This window comes from Ictidomys tridecemlineatus, chromosome 3 (genome assembly GCF_052094955.1).
Source record: "Ictidomys tridecemlineatus isolate mIctTri1 chromosome 3, mIctTri1.hap1, whole genome shotgun sequence".
Lineage (NCBI taxonomy): Eukaryota > Metazoa > Chordata > Mammalia > Rodentia > Sciuridae > Ictidomys > Ictidomys tridecemlineatus.
The window spans coordinates 109,847,414-109,862,603 of NC_135479.1; the positions used below are offsets into that span (position 1 = coordinate 109,847,414).

Consider the following 15,190-nt stretch of genomic DNA (forward strand, 5'->3'; position numbering starts at 1 on the left):
CCTCTTCTTTTGCATACATTATTTCAATTAACCTCTATAAGCTACTTGTCTGGTGGGGGCCATGTGTTTATTACCTTCTCATAAATGAGGACTCATATCAGAAACACTGGGTAGGGAATCCAACATGGCGGCCGGCAAGGAAGCAGCGATTCTAACGTCTCCACTTTAACCGGATAAGAAAGACCCATCGGAACAGCCGCAGCCTACCTACAGAGGAACTTCTAGCATAATTCCCTGAAGAAGAGAGCTGCCGTGAACTGGTAGGTTTATTGGAAGTGACAGTTTGTCCCAGAGAAGTGGTTCTTGGACAGCCACGCGGGCACAGAAATCTAGTCCCACAGACACCAGCCGCTCCCGCAATCGGCCCCACCGGGAGGTTTAGCTCTCGCTCTGGGAGGAGCCGCATCACCCGCCCGGTTCCTAACCACGCAGCCACAGCTACCCAACTAGACAGGTGGACCCGTGGCGGGTGCAGAAATCATCTTCTGTAAACAGCAGGCGTTTTTGCAAGCAGCGGTCACCCGGAGCGGCTTGGCCCGCCCCGCCCGAACCGGAATTCGGCCTCCGCCATCCGGGCTCCCCCTGGGAGGCCTAGGGCTCGCTCTGGGAGCAGCCGCATCACGCACCCGGTCCCTAACTACGCGGCCACAGCTACCCGGCTAGACAGGTGGCCCCCGCGGCAGCATGCTTCCCGGCTCTACAGGTGGCCCCTCCGGCGGGCGCAGAGGTCCAATCCTGCAACCACCAGCAGCTTCTGAAAGCGGCGGCGGCCCGGAGCGGAGTGGCAGCCCAAACCGGCAGACGCCTCCGCCATATCGGCTCTCCCAGGAGGCCCTGCTCTCGCTCGGCGAACAGCCAAACCACCCGCTGGGATCTTAACCACGCAGACACAGCTACCCCGCTCTTCACGTGGCTCCCGGTGGCCCGACTCAGCTAGAAGGGTCCCCGCATGGCCCTGTACATGGCCATGCCCTCCGGGCTCTGCTAATAGCCCCGCACACCTGGCGAACAACTGGGAAACTTCAAAATCTCTCTGTGGGCGTGACCGCAAGGACCAAAGGACTCTCGACACCCAACTCCCCTTACTGCCAGAGTCAGGCAGACCTGAGACCCACCAACGGAACAGGCCTAGGGGCCTGCCAGCATGGTAGATACGCCACTCCATTTGGAGTAGGGGGGCAGAGCAGAGCAGCCGCCCGCATCCGGATCAGGCCCAACGACCCGAGGGGGTGATAGTCATATCACCACAATTGGAGGGGGGGCAGAGCACAGCCGCCACCCGCTCCCGCAGGGTGGGCAGACCTGCGAACAACCAGCAGAGCAGGCCTAGCGGAATGCCAGCGCGGTATTGAGATCACCCCAACTAGAGAAGGAGCACAGCCATTACCCGCCCTGCAAGGGAGATTTTTCAACTATACAAGAGCAATATAAATAATTAGGGGGAAAAACTCATAATCACAACAGTTTCACCAAGCAGAAAGAAACGTGAGCAGCATGAAAAGACAAGGAAAGAAAGGACCACAAGCAATGCAGGTCAACTCAACTTTCGAAGAGGTAATAGCTGCAACAGATGGAATGTCAGATAAAGAGTTCAGGATATATATGCTTCAGATGATCTGGAGTCTCAAGGAAGACATGAGACAGCAAAATCAGACAATGAAAGATCACATTGACAAACAAATCCAGGAAGTAAAAGATCAATTTCACAGGGAGATAGAGGTAATAAAAAACAAACAAATAGAAATCCTAGAAATGCAGGAAACAATAAACCAACTTAAAAACTCAATTGAGAATACTACCAGCAGAGTGGATCACTTAGAAGAGAGAACATCAGACAATGAAGACAAAGTATTTCAACTGGAAAAGAACATAGACAGCTCAACAAGTCTGCTAAGAAACCATGAGCAGAACATCCAAGAATTATGGGACAACATCAAAAGACCAAATTTAAGAGTCATTGGGATACAAGAAGGCACAGAGCTCCATACCAAAGGAATAAACAGTCTATTCAGTGAAATAATACGAGAAAACTTCCCAGACTTGAAGAATGAGACAGAATCCCAAATCCTAGAAGCCTACAGGACGCCGAATGTGCAAAATCATAAGAGATCCACACCTAGACACATTATAATGAAGATGTCCAACATACAGAATAAGGAGAGAATTTTAAAAGCTGCAAGAGAAAGAAAGCAGATTACATTTAGGGGCAAACCAATCAGGATAACAGCTGATCTCTCAACACAGACTCTGAAAGCTAGAAGATCCTGGAAAAACATATTTCAAACACTGAAAGAAAATGGGTTCCAACCAAGAATCGTGTATCCGGTGAAATTAAGCTTCAGGATAGAATATGAAATTAAAACCTTCCATGATAAACAAAAGTTAAAAGAATTCGCAGCTAGAAAACCATCTCTTCAAAAAATCCTTTTCAAAACATTACAGGAAGAGGAAATGGACAATAACATTGAAAACCAACAATGGGAGGTAGGACTGTAAAGGGGGGAAAGTAGTCAAAGAGAATAACAAATCAGGTTTAGTAACATCAATAAACAAATATGGCTAGAAGAACAAACCAGATCTCAATATTAACCCTAAATGTTAATGGCTTAAACTCACCAATTAAGAGACACAGGCTAGTAGAATGGATCACAAAACAAGACCCAACAATATGCTGCCTACAGGAGACGCATCTGATAGAAAAAGATATTCATAGACTGAAGGTGAAAAGTTGGGAAAAATCATACCACTCATATGGACTGCGGAAACAAGCAGGAGTGTCCATACTCATATCTAATAAAATAGATTTCAAGCCAAAGTTAATTAAAAGGGATAAAGAAGGACACTTCATAGTGCTCAAGGGAACCATACACCAACAAGACATAACAATCATAAATATATATGCCCCAAATAATGGTGCAGCTGTGTTCATCAAGCAAACTCTTCTCAAGTTCAAGAGTCTAATAGATCACCATACAATAATCATGGGAGACTTCAACACACCTCTCTCACCACTAGACATATCTTACAAACAAAAGTTAAATAAGGAAACTATAGAACTCAATAACACAATTAACAACCTAGACTTAATTGACATATATAGACTATACCACCCAACATCAAGTAGTTATACCTTTTTCTCAGCAGCACATGGAACCTTCTCAAAAATAGACCACATATTATGTCACAGGGTGACTCTTAGACAATATAAAGGGGTAGAGATAATACCATGCATCTTATCTGATCATAATGGAATAAAACTGAAAATCAATGATAAAAGAAGGAAGGAATCATCAAGCATCACTTGGAGAATGAACAATAGGATGCTGAATGATCAATGGGTTTTAGAAGACATCAAGGAGGAAATTAAAAACTTCCTAGAGTTAAATGAAAACACAGACACAACATATCGGAATCTATGGGACACATTGAAAGCAGTTCTAAGAGGAAAATTCATCGCTTGGAATTCATTCCTCAAAAAAAGAAAAAACCAACAAATAAATGATCTCTTACTTAATCTCAAAATCCTAGAAAAAGAAGAGCAAAACAACAGCAAAAGAAGTAGAAGGCAAGAAATAATTAAAATCAGAGCTGAAATTAATGAAATTGAAACAAAAGAAACAATTGAAAAAATTGACAAAACCAAAAGTTGGTTCTTTGAAAAAATAAATAAAATCGACAGGCCCTTAGCCAGGCTAACGAAGAGAAGAAGAGAGAGAACTCAAATTACTAACATACGGGATGAAAAAGGCAATATCACAACAGACACTTCAGAAATACAGAAGATAATCAGAAATTATTTTGAATCCTTATACTCCAATAAAATAGAAGATAGTGAAGGCATAGATAAATTCCTTAAGTCTTATGATCTGCCCAGATTGAGTCAGGAGGATATAGACAACCTAAACAGACCAATAACAATAGAGGAAATAGAAGAAACCATCAAAAGATTACCAACTAAGAAAAGCCCAGGACCGGATGGGTATACAGCAGAGTTTTACAAAACCTTTAAAGAGGAACTAACACCAATACTTTTCAAGCTATTTCAGGAAATAGAAAAAGAGGGAGAACTTCCAAATTCATTCTACGAGGCCAACATCACCCTGATTCCGAAACCAGACAAAGACACTTCAAAGAAAGAAAACTACAGACCAATATCTCTAATGAACCTTGACGCAAAAATCCTCAATAAAATTCTGGCGAATCGGATTCAAATACATATCAAAAAAATTATACACCATGATCAAGTAGGATTCATCCCTGGGATGCAAGGCTGGTTCAATATACAGAAATCAATAAATGTTATTCACCACATCAATAGACTTAAAAATAAGAACCATATGATCATCTTGATAGATGCAGAAAAAGCATTCGACAAAGTTCAGCATACCTTTATATTCAAAACTCTAGAAAAATTAGGGATAACCGGAACATACCTCAACATTGTAAAAGCAATCTATGATAAGCCACAGGCCAGCATCATTCTGAATGGAGAAAAATTGAAGGCATTCCCTCTAAGATCTGGTACAAGACAGGGATGCCCTCTCTCACCACTTCTGTTCAACATAGTCCTTGAAACACTGGCCAGAGCAATTAGACAGACGAAAGAAATTAAAGGCATAAAAATAGGAAAAGAAGAACTTAAATTATCACTATTTGCAGATGATATGATCCTATACCTGGCAGACCCAAAAGGGTCTACAAAGAAGCTACTAGAGCTAATAAATGAATTCAGCAAAGTGGCAGGATATAAGATCAACAGGCATAAATCAAAGGCGTTCCTGCATATCAGCGACAAATCCTCTGAAACGAAAATGAGGACAACTACTCCATTCACAATATCCCCCCAAAAAATAAAATACTTGGGAATCAACCTAACAAGAGAGGTGAAAGATTTATATAATGAAAATTACAGAACCCTAAAGAAAGACATAGAAGAAGACCTTAGAAGATGGAGAAATATACCCTGCTCATGGATAGGCAGAACTAACATCATCAAAATGGCGATATTACCAAAAGTTCTGTATAAGTTCAATGCAATACCAATCAAAATCCCAATGGCATTTCTTGTAGAAATAGATAAAAGAATCATGAAATTCATATGGAATAATAAAAGACCCAGAATAGCAAAAACAATGCTAAGCAGGAAGTGTGAATCAGGTGGTATAGCGATACCAGACTTCAAACTATACTACAGAGCAATAGTAACAAAAACAGCATGGTACTGGTACCAAAACAGGCGGGTGGACCAATGGTACAGAATAGAGGATACAGTAACCAATCCACAAAACTACAACTACCTTATATTTGATAAAGGGGCTAAAAGCATGCAATGGAGGAAGGATAGCATCTTCAACAAATGGTGCTGGGAAAACTGGAAATCCATTTGCATCAAAATGAATCTGAATCCCTATCTCTCGCCATGCACAAAAGTTAACTCAAAATGGATCAAGGAGCTTGATATTAAATCAGAGACACGGCATCTGATAGAAGAAAAAGTTGGCTATGATCTACATACGGTGGGATCGGGCCCCAAATTCCTCAATAGGACACCCATAGCACAAGAGTTAACAACTAGAATCAACAAATGGGACTTACTCAAACTAAAAAGTTTTTTCTCAGCAAAAGAAACAATAAGAGAGATAAATAGGGAGCCTACATCCTGGGAACAAATCTTTAATCCACACACTTCAGATAGAGCCCTAATAACCAGAATATACAAAGAACTCAAAAAATTAGACAATAAGATAACAAATAACCCAATCAATAAATGGGCCAAGGACCTGAATAGACACTTCTCAGAGGAGGACATACAATCAATCAATAAGTACATGAAGAAATGCTCACCATCGCTAGCAGTCAGAGAAATGCAAATCAAAACTACCTTAAGATACCATCTCACTCCAGTAAGATTGGCAGCCATTAGGAAGTCAAACAACAATAAGTGCTGGAGAGGATGCGGAGAAAAGGGCACTCTTGTTCATTGCTGGTGGGAATGCAAATTGGTGCAGCCAATTTGGAAAGCAGTATGGAGATTTCTTGGAAAGCTGGGAATGGAACCACCATTTGACCCAGCTATTCCCCTTCTCTGTCTATTCCCTAAAGACTTAAAAAGAGCATGCTACAGGGACACTGCTGCATCGATGTTCATAGCAGCACAATTCACGATAGCAAGATTGTGGAACCAACCTAGATGCCCTTCAATAGATGAATGGATAAAAAAATTGTAGCATTTATACACAATGGAGTATTACTCTGCATTAAGGAACGACAAAATCATAGAATTTGGAGGGAAATGGATGGCATTAGAGCAGATTATGCTAAGTGAAGCTAGTCAATCATTAAAAAACAAATACCAAATGACCCCTTTGATATAAGGGGAGTAAACAAGGACAGGGTAAGGACGAAGAGCTTGAGAAGAAGATTTACATTAAACAGGGATGAGAGGTGGGAGGGAAAGGGAGTGAGAATGATATATAAGAGGAAAGGAGGGGTAAGACAAGATAATACAAATGGAAGAAATGATTTACGGTAGAAGGGGTAGAGAGAGAAAAGAGGAGGGGAGGGGAGGGGAGGGGGGATAGTAGAGAATAGGACTGACAGCAGAATACATCAGACACTAGAAAAGCAATATGTCAATCAATGGAAGGGTAACTGATGTGATATAGCAATTTGTATACGGGGTAAAGTTGGGAGTTCATAACCCACTTGAATCAAACTGTGAAAGATGATGTATTAAGAACTGTGTAATGTTTTGAATGACCAACAATAAAAAAAAAAAAAAGAAACACTGGGTAATTTCAAATTACCCTCTCATCACAGAACTAGACTAATTTCTCATTTTTTTTAACTATACCATACAGCTATTCCTCCTAATGCTTTGTTTTCACCAGGGACTTCTTTTCTTCCTTTAATCTCTGGACCAAATTAAAATTAATCATTGAAATATTGCACTTGTCAGAATTCATTATTGATCTAATTGAGAATGAAACATCTTGTCTAAGCTCAGATGCATGAAATTATGTATATACAGCCTGGGAAAAGGGGAACTGCATTAAATAATTTAATTATTATCATGAAAAAAACATATACACTATACTGGAACCTCGTCAGTTTCCTCACTTTTGTTATGGAAGAAAACTTAGAAGCAAAGAAGATCTACAGTACAATTTTTTTAATTTTCAAAAATTACTGGAATCTGTCCTTTTTAACCTACACATATTTCTCAGCCTTGTCATAGTTTTGTACAGTTCTTTTAACAAATTGAGATAACATTCAATAAATATTTTGTTACTCTACAGAAAGGTTATTTTCACTCTATTTTAATGACAATATTAACAAATAGAGAATATTCTGTAATATTAAATTAAGTGATATTGAAAAATATTATACTCAATAATATTAACAAACCAAATTTTACCCAACATTGTATCCTACTTCAAGTGCTCACTCACAAGGCTTTCTTGAAGTATTATGTGATATACAATTGTTAAAAATAGTAAAAATAACCTCCAATCTGACAGAAAAGTTCCACTATCTTCATATGACAGAAATAAAATAAATCATTTATATACAGTCTTATCAGACATAGCAGAAAATTATTCTAAAAGCATATGAGTACTCTAGGAGGAATTAACTACCATCTCAGTAAAGTAATTAACATTAAGAAAATGTGTCTTTCTTTGAAGATGGTTCCTTGATGCTAGAAACACCAAGAAAATAAATTTTGTTCATGTTTATTGAAGAAGTAAGAAAGTTGTTTTCTAGTTTTAAGAAGGGAGAAAAATACTTATTCGAGATATGAACCAGGTTACATTAGTGAAATGATGCTTTTACACATTCAAATCACATAGTGACTTTCTTTTTTTTTCTGATTCGATGCTTACCAAACACATTTCTGATTGTAATTTAACTTTTAGTCTAACATATGTATGTGCACCATCTTAGTCATATTTGAGCTTTCAGTGTAGTTTGCTGAAGAAGAGAAAATGTGATGATCTACCTTTGAGTTCAGGCATTAAACATCTGTCTTTGGGGACTTGGTTAATGTGAGCCTGTTCTCCTGAGACAAATCTATTCTTAGTATGTTGATACATCCAGTCCTTGTGCTTGCCAAGCCTAAAGAGCTGACTGCAGGCAGCTGTGACGAACACTCGAAAATAATGAGGACAGATGAGGCAGCCTAGGGAAAGCCTTTCTTGCAGCTCATGTGCCAAGAGCAACTTTTAATTCAACTTCAGTATTGAGCATTTACTCTGTATTCAGAATCATGCTAATTGTTCCTGAGAATTCACTTAGAAAACTTAGACTCTTGAGTCTCAAGGAACTTAAAAATCTCACAACATAATTTTATTCTTGTTCTATGAAAGGCAGTGATTGAGAACTCTAAAGATGAAAGACAATGTAGTGTCAAGATTGGAATATCACCATGAGAGAAAAGAAAGCCAAATCTCTTATTTCATATTAGCAAGGGGAAGATAATTGGGCCTTATTTCAGTGGCCAGAACGATCATCTTCATCATATCTAAAATTCTTTCAGGACTTCTATTGCACTTACTATAATCAAACACATTATATTTAATCTGATCTTTATTTGTCTAACTGCCCAGGCCCATCTGAGATCACTTTACCCCTTTCTAAGTACTCTGGAATTACAATGGCCATATTGCTCTCTGGGGTCAACTTCCTTGGGGACAGATACTGAGAAAGAGACGTGGACTCAGGAGCTTTATTATGAAGTTCCTTTGAAGTTGTGAGGAAGTGAAAGAAGACTCAGGATTAGGCAAAAATTCAATGAGGTGCACTTAAAACCAAAGCTTCCTCTGAACTCTAGAGAGTAGGTAGACTTCTGAGTTGTCCCAAATGAGGTAAAGGGAATTGTCATTGTCTAGACCCTGCACATAGAAGCTAGGCAGTCAGTCATGTCATCCACTGAATGTCATTTTCTGAATGACATTCTCTTAAGTCAGAGGTTTTTTTGTTTTGTTAATTTTAAAGCTAGTCTCTCAAGTCAGAGGTTTTTTTGTTTTGTTAATTTTGGTACTGGGCATTGAAGTCAGAGGCACTCAGCCATTGAGCCACATCCCCAGTCTTTTTGCATTTTATTTAGAGACATGGTTTCACTGAGTTGCTTAGCACCTTGCCATTGCTTAGGCTAGCTCTGAACTTGCAATCCTCCTGCCTCAGCCTCCTGAACAGCTGGTATTACAGGTGTGCGCCACCGCCCCTGGCAAGTCAAGGCTGCTGTTTAATGGACCAATCCGGACAATGCTTGAATATGATATCTTTAATTTAAACACTTCCTATTTAGACCTTAATAATTGTGTTTGTAAATTGCAATTTAGTCTGTCAAAAGCACCATGAAGAAGAGCCAAATTAAGTTTTTAGCAACTTGTATTCAAGTACAAATGATTCCTTGAGGCAGTAGTAGCTAGCTAGGGCAATAAATCCCTGGAATGTCATTTGACAGATAAACAGTTTTTTTTTCAGGTGAGCTGAGGCTCTGCAAGTTGTGACTTTCCCAGTGACTTACTTGGTGATAGGACAGTGCTGATGCTGATGAATTTTTAATAATTAATTATTATTTTTCCTTTTTTATTTATGTATGACAGCAGAATGCATTACAATAAGTCAGAGCTTTTTAACATGTTTTTTTTTTTTTTTATGTTCTTCTTATTGAAAGGTCTCTTTTCCTAGTGCTCCACTACTACTGCTGGGGAGTTTGGGTTCATTTTTCAGGTCGTCTGGGAAGTATAAGTTTCTAGAACAACTTTTTTTCTGATCTTAGAATCTAAATTACATTTTATTTATATATATTTTGCTAAAGTAGGAATTGAATCAAGGGTCTTGCACATGCTAGGCAAGCACTCTACTTCTGAACTATACCCCTAACCATTAAATTACACTTTTCAAAAACTTTAGCAACTTGTACTTGCTTTTATACAAAATTATTAAAACATGTAATTATGGTTTTTCTTGTGTTATTTCAGTATTGTTCTTCTTCTCCGTGAGTCACAGTTCTTTTCTCCCTTAGGCTGTAGTAGTTGCTGACATTTCTTAGTTCTTTAATGATTTTATTTTTTTAATAAATTGTAAATTTTTTTGTATAAGAATTGTCTCTAATATGCTAATAAAAGTTCTCATATTTGACTCATGCTAGAATCACCTGGAGGCCTTGTGAGGTCTCAGAATGTTGGGTCCTGTCCCCACAGTTTCTACTTCTATACAATTGAGTTAGGGACATGCGTTTGCATTGACGGTAGCAGCATTCCTCCAGGCCTGGCACTTTGATAACTAAAAAATACAGACACAGAAAAATCCACATCCAAGTGGAAAATCAAAAACAGTATATTCACGTTTTGTTTGGAAACTCAGGTAAATTGAATGAAAATACTCTGTAATATTTTAGAAAAAGCATTGTCCATAGACCAAAAATAAAGTGGGTAAAGAGGCAGCTATTATAGTTGGAGGGTGGCAGGGGCGGATAACATTTTTCAGAGACAGTGGCAAGGAAATCCAATTTCAGTCTAAGAGTAGAGGGAAGCCACTGAAGTTGGGAAGTGGAAGTGGAAGTATGGCCATATCCAATACACATTGTTCCAGAAGATGAGATTTCTCACTTTAAGAAAACCACAGTTAAATATTTTTCACCCAGAGAAAGTATAAAATAAAACTCTCAAAACAACTCACAAAAGAAAACAAAACAAAAAAAATTACATATTTAGAATTTCCTTTTTCTTTCTTTCTTTTTGTTTGAATGGAAAAATTACTTTATTTAATTTGGGTGAGTGGGTAGGCGCCCAATTTCAGAACTTCTGGAATTGCATCCTGTAGCCAACAGTCTTGGTGTGCTGGAGAATGTTAATGCACATGTGGGGGGTGGGGATGGCACTGGCCCTCAGTGTTAACGTCTCTGATCTAGATGTTCTTGAGTCAGGAGAGAAGGTGAACAGAAACGTCCTTCTGGTACTTCTTATAGGAATAGTTCTTGCTGGATATTGTGGGAATAGTAATCATTTTCTGTGTCTCGACTTGCTAAAATACCTCAGGAGTTGGGACAGAGCACGTGTCATATTCCACAGAAATGGAGGTAAAAGGTTAACCCAGAGCATGAAGAAAATCAGAAGCTCTGGGTGGCAATCCCAGGAAGTTCTGTGTTTGCCATTAGCTCTTCCAAGTGGCTTTCTCAGCAGTGCCCATGACAGGCATCTGAAGACCTTAATGAAAACAGATGGCATCCGCTAGAATTTTAGAATATACTTTATCCACAGGATACTAAAACTAGGTGTCAACAGCACAAGTTAAGTAGGGCTTTGTTTCATTTTTCTCATTTTACTACCCACTGAAACTGGAAAATGAAGGAAATGGATAAAAAGAGCAAATTAGTGAAACAGGGCTCAATGTAGGAGATTAAACCTTGAATTAAATGATAGCTTTTATTTAAAAAAATATTTGAGTGGATTTAATTTTTACCACCTATGAATGACAATAATACTATTAGATTTACAATAAAGATTATTCCAGGAAAGGATAAACTAGCTAAGAGAATATTAATAAACAAATAATTCTTAAGTTAGACCATATTGAAATTATCTCTATAAAAAAACACTATGTTTGTATGCCAAAGTGCAGAAAGCAATTGGTTTCTTGATAAAGTGAAATTTAAATTATTTTTATGCTATTTTTTGTTCACCTGCAGCACCTCCACTGCATTGTAAAGTGCCTTAAACGTAGTAGTACATTACCTAGTATTGAATCAGCTTGAACAGACTATGAAGGGTTGGCTTACTCCTATTAATCCAAGAAACTTTTCAAATAAAACTCCTTATTGTAAGTTGGATTTGGTGATTTAAACTATAGCCAAATTTATTTTTTTAAAGAGAGAGAGAGAGAGAGAGAGAATTTTTTTAATATTTATTTTTTAGTTTTCGGTGGACACAACATCTTTATTTTATTTTTATGTGGTGCTAAGGATAAAACCTAGCACCCCGCGCATGCCAGGTGAGCACCTTACCGCTTGAGCCACATCCCCAGCCCAACCAAATTTCTTTAAAGAAGAAATTTATACAAAACCCATCCCATAAAATTTTAAGACAACTGGATTATTTGAGCAAAATAGAGAAAAACTAATTTAATTCCAAATAATTTCTTCATATCTTTTCTGGAAAAAAATCCCATTTAAGATTCTATAGAACATATAAATCTATTTGCCAGGATTTATTATGGATAATTGGAGAAAAGCACTTTGAATGATTCCCTAGAACTGAGACAGGGACAAAGGACAGGTAGTCAGTGTAGATAATACATAACTGGATTGAAAAGATGGGGACTAATCTTCAAAGAAAAGGAAATGGGTTGCTAACAGCTAACCTCAGAATAGTACTACCTCCCACCCCTGAACAACACAACAGGTTGCTAACACCTCTGGGGGAGGGGAAGGATCATCACACATTCCCACCCCCTGGGGCTACTCTTGACTGTCTCTTCTCACAGCCCCAGGAAAGAAAGGAGGTGGAGGTCTATAAAAAAGCAAAACACCTCCACTCCCACAGGCTCTGGGTTCTCTGGACCTTCTCTCCAGAGAAGTTGTTAGACCAGGATGCAAGAAAAGACCACTGACTCCAATTAAAATCAAATTAAAGCAAGCTTATTATTTCGACCGGAAGGCCAGACTGCTTTTTCCTCCCAAAATGGTGGGAACAAGACAGCAGCCCCACCTTTCCTACAGCCCAGCTTTATAGCCCAGAAAGTTACACAAAGGGGGGGTTACAGATAACACAACTCTGACAAGCATCACACTAATGGTAGTTTACATTTTTTGCTGGCCCCAACATCAGAATTTATGAAGACCATTAGAGCCTCAGAGAGGGTTGGTGTCTGGCTAGGGAAGGCCAATATTTATGAGGTGTCACTAAAGTTTCAGAGAGGGCTGCTATCTGGTCAGAGAGCCAGGCATGGGTGAGTTCAAGGCACGGGCAGGCATTCCAAGCAGGTTCAGAATTTGCAGTAATTTATAGTAAAGCCGAAATTAGCTTTTCATGGCTTTGTGGCAAGATGGCTCCCAATTTAATAAAAGATCAGGTTGGGTTTATCAAAGTCAGTCTAGGTCTCTGTTCTGTTTCAAGATAAAACTTGTTTTTTATCCTTGCCTCAGCATTTTTCAATGGGGTGGGGCGGTGGATCCTTATTTCCAAGACCAGTATCAAAAAAAGAAAAAAAAAGTCAAAGGAAGTCAGCAGTATCCTCAGGTGTCTGACAATTTATTAGTCAAATTGGAGAGTTCTGAGTAGCTGTGGCAAAGTGCTAAGGGAAGTCCATTCAATTAAGTGTTCTAGTGAGACTTACTCCTTCAGGCATAGAAATCCAAGCAAACAAGATGATTAATTAAAATATCAAATGACATAAAGGTACAACTTGGTGACCCATAAAAAATGTTATCCAGCCTGGGCCCTGGTTTTGGAATAGTAGGTCTGGGTAAATAAAATGGAAAACAGAAGGGTTTTTTGTTGTTGTTGTTGTTGTTTTTTTTTTAATTTTTTTTTTTTAAGTTTTCATTAAAACTGTGTAAGACATTAGTCCTATAAGAAACATTCCTTTTGATACTTGTTGGGTGTGTGGGATACCTTGCCTTTTGGTTTGGTTTCCCCCGTTGGGTTTCTCCCCTCTGAAGTTAAGTTTCTGTCTGGTGAGAAGAACATCACATAATCCCTTACCTCTCCCCCTCCTTTCTGAAGGGTGCCAAAGTCAAAAGTTTTCTAGACCAAACCCAGCCGGACAGTGTCTGCTTTCCCGTCACCCTGCCAATCAGCACCCACCAAATCTCCAAGCAACCCTTCTTAAGCTGAAGCTTGCAAGCTCATGCTCTCTGCTCTCTGTTCTCTGCTCTCTTCCTCTCCTTGTCTGATTTCTTCCTCTCCCTTCCTTCCTCTTCAGGTTACTGCTCTCTTCTTCTTTTCTTCCCCTTCGGGCAGCCCTTCCTCCCTCCCCCAAATAGAATCTCTTGGTGAGTCACTTGCCTTTCAATCCTTAACTGTAGGATTCAAGTTCAGAGGGAGAAAACACTTTCTTTTAACTTCTGCATCAAATAGAACATGAATTTAGTGCAAAATAATGCTTCAACAGATATTCTTGAGATATCCAGAATATTGGCAGCAACAGGAAGATTTAGTACAGTTTGGCAATTGCTAGAAAAAATCAGCATCATCTACAGGAAGCAAAATGGACATCTGAACAAAAAAGTTAACGTGCCAGGAAACCACAGAAAATCTGCACTTCATGGGATGCAGAATGCCACACATGTTGTTTGTAGACTATCCAATGAGTGAGTCGAAACAAGGAGATTTGAAGGTATAAGTTACTAAAACATGATAGCTGACGGGGAAATATTTGAGAAATGTCAAATATAGTTAAATGGACATTTACAGGGAGTGTTCTAATGGGTGGCACAAAGAATCACTGACACACAATTTTTAGTTAAATGGATTTATTTATCACTTGCAATTTACAATTCTTCATTCTTTGTATTTCATTTCTTTGTATAATTATCTCAGTAAATAACACCATAGTCTTCTGTTTTGCACGACCAAGAGAAGCGGTAGTCATGTTAGGGTACACTTGTCTTCACTGCACATATGGTGTTGGCACCAAATAGTATAGACTCTTCCTACTAAAATGTCCTGGCAAATACCTTAATTTAAATCTTTATTATTCTCACATAGATTGCAATAGACTTTTATTATGTAGTTTCCTGCTGATACTGCTGGTGACGAATTCTGCTTCTCACAAGTTGAGGTTTGAACATTAGAAAAGCATGTCGAGGCAAGCATATAAAGCAGGGTTTATTTAAAAAGGGGTAAAATAGACTTATCCTGGGAGGGAGAAGGGGGCCATAGCAGGTGTCCCGATATCTCAAGAATCGAGGTGTTCAGCCATTTTTATATGTCTTAGGCTTCCTTTTTTTCTCCTGCCCTCTTCCTCTTATCTTTCTCCTTCCAGAGTACCTTGGCTAAGCCCAGTGATGCTCATGAGGCCCAGGAATGCTCAGTAGAATGGCCAAAAGGTGGGAAACAGGTGGGTTGAAGGGAGATGGGCAGTATGGTGCAACCCAGGACACGTTAACAACTTTATTTCTGTGTAGGGAGGGGCAATTCCTGAGACAGGTTACCTTAACAACAGGTTGGAGCAGGGGCAGTTT

The 15,190-nt window shown here is 39.0% G+C and overlaps 1 non-coding gene across 1 annotated transcript; it reads right to left on the reverse strand.

Moving 5' to 3' along the window:
• Nucleotides 1–11,151: 11,151 nt before the first annotated feature.
• LOC120884621 (small nucleolar RNA SNORD35) lies at nucleotides 11,152–11,232 on the reverse strand. The gene has a single exon (XR_005727042.1). It is a non-coding gene; the product is annotated as a small nucleolar RNA SNORD35 (small nucleolar RNA).
• Nucleotides 11,233–15,190: the final 3,958 nt, after the last annotated feature.